The following is a 5,000-nucleotide window of genomic DNA, read 5'->3' as shown; positions in this document are numbered from 1 at the left end:
ATCTCAATGATGCACTGTCATCTGTATTAAATTCTGTCGCCCCACTAAAAAACGAAAAAGAAGAAAACCAGAGCCTCGCCCTGGTTGAACTATAATGCGGTCAACAAAGAAAAAAGGAAATGTCATGCAGCGGAGCGAAAATGGAAAAAAACTAAAACCACCATATGCTGTGATATATACAAAGATGCTTTAACTGCTTATAATAAAACCATCCGCTTAGCAAGGAAAGACTACTTCTCTAAAATCATTACAGAAAACGCTGGAAACTCCAGAATCCTTTTTTCCACTATTAATCTACTACTCAACACTGCCCCTACACCTCCTCAGTCATCAACGGTTACGTGTGAATAACTTGCACTATTCTTTAACAACAAAATAACCTTGATCAGGGCCAGCATTACTCGTGATGGAAATAAAGCTGATTGCAGCAAACCATGCAATGTAACCATGATAAGATTCACATGCATCACATTAGATGTACTCTGCAAAACTGTCTCAGAATGTAACTCATCCACCTCAGACATTGACCCTATACATACAGCCTTTTTTAAAGGGTGTTTAATAGTGTTTCAAGCCCTGTGCTAGATATCATAAACACTTCCCTTAGAACTGGTATTTTCCCAGATGCCTTTAAAACAGCAGTTGTAAAGCCATTACTAAAAAAAACCTAACTTGGATAGTAATGTAATGGCAAATTATCGTCCAATATCCAACCTACCATTCATTAGTAAAGTACTTGAAAATATAGTTTCAGTTCAAATAAATTCCTTTCTTGAAGAAAACAACATCTTAGAAGAATTTCAGTCGGGATTCAGAAAATATCATAGCACTGAAACTGCCCTCACCAAAATAATCAGTGACCTCAGGCTAAACTCTGACGAGAATAAGATCTCCATCATTATCCTGCTAGATCTCAGTGCAGCATTTGATACAATCGATCACGATATTCTAATCGATCGTCTTGAAAACCTTGTCGGTTTCTCAGAACATGTGCTAGGCTGGTTTGTATGTTAAACAGGAGATCACATGTCTTATATACGACAACAACTATGGAGTTGCACAAGGGAGTTGCTTAGGTCCTTTACTCTTCTCCCTTTACATGTTACCGCTGGGTGATATCATCAGAGAACATAATGTAGATTTCCATAGCTATGCGGATGATACACAACTGTACATATCTGTTGAACCAAATAATACAGCTCCATTACAGACTGCTTACTGGCGGCAATAAATAAATGGATGAGTAAGAAGTTCTTGAAACTAAACGAGAACAAAACTGAAATTCGAATTATCGGCCCCAAAACTAAAAAGAAACGTTAATAAAGAACCTGGGAGGACTAACCCTTGGATCAAATCTGAGGTCACTAGTCTCTGGGTTATCATAGATTCAGAACTGAACTTCAATTCTCATATTAGCAAAGTGACGAAAACATCGTTCTTCCATCTCAGAAATATAGCAAAAGTACGACCATTTATTAATCAGAACAATGCTGAGAAACTAATTCATGCATTCATATCTAGCCTGTTAGACTACTGTAATGCACTTTTCACAGGTCTCCCTAAAAAACCACAGAGAGGCTTCAGCTAATCCAAAACTCTGCAGCCCGACTGCTAACTAGAACCAAAAGGAGAGAGCACATTAGTCCAGTCTTAGCTGCTTTACACTGGCTTCCTGTAACATTTAGAATTGACTTTAAGGTCCTTCTCCTTACATACAAAGCTCTAAATGGACAGGGACCTAGCTACATCGCCAACACTCTAATAAATTACATGCCAGCAAGAACACTGCGATCATCAGCTGCTGGACTACTAGAGGCTCCCAGAAACAGTCAAAAGAGGATCGGTAATGCAGCCTTTATCAACTATGCCCAAAACTGTGGAACAAACTACCCCAAAACATCAGGGAAGCCAACTCGCTAGACATCTTCAAAAGACAGCTTAAAACCTATCTCTTTGCTCAGGCATTTCAATGAAACATCAGGGATATCCTGGCACAAATTGTACTTACCTGCACTATTCTTACCCTGCCTACTTTTATACACTGCCTATCAAATTCATGTGTCGTTTCTATGCTAATTTTATCTCACTACCTCCTACTGTATGCACTGTAATTTTAAGAGAACTATTGTATCACACTTTTTACTTCTTACTGATGCACTGCTCTGTTGTATGTTAAATACCCTTTTTTATGTCCGTTCTATTTTATAATTTTTAGACTATTTTTAAACTGAATAATTTTTTACTATTTGTATTATTTGTATTACTGAATTAAACTGTAAACAGAGAGCCTATTGGGATGCTAGATCCTAATGTGAAACACTGTGATTTACCATACCTTGCTACCTGTCTATCTTTTTTATGCTCACTTATGCCTGTATTTGTCACTGTTGTGAAGCACTTTGAACTGCAACCTCTGTATGAAAAGTGCTATACAAATAAAGTTATTATTATTATTATTATTATTATTATTATTATTATTATTATTATTATTATATATTATTATTATTATTATATTATTATTATTATTATTATTATTATTATTATTATTATTATTATTATTATTATTATTATTATTATTATTATTATTATTATTATTATTATATTATTATTATTATTATTATTATTATTATATTATTATTATTATTATTATTATTATTATTATTATTTATTATTATTATTATTATTATTATTATTATTATTATTATTATTATTATTATTATTATTATTATTATTATTATTATTATTATTATTATTATTATTATTATTATTATTATTATTATCCACATGTGGCATTGCCCCACAGTGAAGTGCTTTTGGCACAAGGTTATTTTAAGACTACATGTATGCTCTATTCTCTATGTTAAAATACCAAAATGTCCAAAAGTCTGCCTCTTGGGCATAGGGGTAGTTGGTATACAATCAGCACTCACGCAATGCATCATTGTACTAGTGTATTTGTCAGTTGAGTGTGTCAATTATGTTGAATTGGAAGATACAAAAAAACGAATTGTTTTTGCATTTATTTGTTTATTTATGGATCCCCATTAGTCTACACTCATGGGTGAAATACTATTCTTCCTGGGGTCCTAACACACAACATTACTGTACATTACATTACAGTAACAAAAAAACTATAAAAACATAAGAAACACCTTAGTCTAAGGACATTCTCAATTGCATTGACACCTGGATGAGAGATTTCATGGACCTATTGACAATGGAACGAGCAGCTTCAACACTCGCTGAATATGACCATGGAGAGGACAGTCCCTGGATCTTTATAAGGACATATCTGGATAATAGACTATATGACTAAATGTAGAAGTGTTTGATCTGCACCTCCCCCCCCCCCATTTGTTAGTGTGTTTTGTTTTGTCTGTATTGTACTATGTTAGTGTGTGTTGTTTTGTCTGTATTGTACTGTATTTATGTTGAGCTGTTTTTGTATTTTGTTTGTAAATGTTTGTATTACAAACTATTAATAAATAAAAAAATAAATAAAAATAAAAGGACAGGCCTAATCCAACAGGGCACCAGTCAACAATCCCTTTTAGATAGCAAATATTCTAAACATATTCTTTGTATATGAAGCATGCAGGCTTGCCTTAGTGCCTAATCCAAATCTTTGTGAAATTTTTCCCATCATAAGCATGTAGCTTGCTATAGCTTCAGCTTGTTGTTGTTGCAAACAGAGAGGGGGGATTTTGAAAACGGAAATGGGCAGGGAGCCATGTTAGCCTAGCTTAGCACAATGAATGAAAGCGGACATGACCGGTTAGCCTTCGGGAGAGGTGTTAGTTGGACAATGTAGGCTAACCGGTCATGTCCACTTCCATATATTGTGCTAAGCTAGGCTAACATGGCGCCAGATAGCTTTCTACTGAACGCACAGAGAGGAAACTGGTATCTATCTATCTTGTCTCTCTCTGGAGAAGAAGGTAAGCGAATTGCCCAAAATGTTGGCGTGTTCCTTTAAGTTAAGTTAAGTTAAGTTAAGTTAAGTATAGTGCAATTCCCATCAAGTGTAGTGCAATTCCCCTTAAGATAAGTTAAGTATAGTCCCATTCTCCTTAAGTTAAGTTAAACATAGTCTCATTCCCCTTAAGTTAAATTAAGTATAGTTCTGTGACATAGTGGCTCCGCTCGGCGTCACTCATGCACTATCCTCGCATATGTGCACGCGCACTGAATAAAATTCCACAATGTACCTTTATCCCAGTATTCGTCTGACCACACCCCTCGTTAGCTTACCTTCATAAGCAGGTGTGTGGTCACCTGCTCTCCTCCTTCTCGCTTTCACCACAAGGAAGTGCCTTCGGTAGTACCCCACTTGACGTGTTGTTAGTTGAAAAGAGTTGAGACGTGTTTACATTGTGCTTAGTTTTTTCTTCTCTCATAACTATTAACAGAACTTGGTTATAGTTATAACCTAACGTTTTATTATTTCCCTTAAGATACGTTTTTGTAAGTATACTCCCATTCCTCTTTCATGTATGTGTGTTGGTTTGTGGGTCAATTCTTGAGCAGTGTGTGTGTGTCTAAGTCATGAAGCATCAATGCCAAACATTCGGAAACTGATATGGACACACACACACAGAGACACACACACATGCACACACACGCGCGCGCGCACACACACACGCGCACGCGTGCACAAGCACGAGCAGACACACAGACCTGACAGCAGACATGTAGCAGACCCTGACACCCGCAGACGTGTTAATGCTGAGGGTCTTGTCCATTAAGAGTCAGGGGGTTTCCAAACGTAAAGGGGAAGGCCACCCATTAAAACAAATCCCTTGTGTTGTTCCTGTGTCCCAGGGCCGTCCCGTCAGTATCTGCCACTCTCTCCTAAAGCTATGAATTAGAGATGATGAGGCTACATTTGGATTCAGAGCTGTTAGCAACACTTGAATATAAACACACATTTTGGGAATGAGTGCTCGGCGTAATTATCGTTCCACAATGCCCCAGTTATTGCCTAATGGACGAGCCAGAGG

At 36.6% G+C, this 5,000-nt stretch overlaps 1 protein-coding gene across 1 annotated transcript in view; it reads right to left on the bottom strand.

Moving 5' to 3' along the window:
• Positions 1-5,000, bottom strand: part of prox1a (prospero homeobox 1a) — a gene marked incomplete at its 5' end in the record, with an annotated part of 51,737 nt that overhangs the window by 27,506 nt on the left and 19,231 nt on the right. The gene's annotated exons all lie outside the window — the stretch shown is intronic.

The sequence above is a fragment of the Notolepis coatsorum genome (genome assembly GCF_963971535.1).
Source record: "Notolepis coatsorum genome assembly, chromosome: 1".
Lineage (NCBI taxonomy): Eukaryota > Metazoa > Chordata > Actinopteri > Aulopiformes > Paralepididae > Notolepis > Notolepis coatsorum.
The sequence above is the reverse complement of the archived record's forward strand: the minus strand, read 5'-3'. Positions and strand labels throughout refer to the sequence as shown.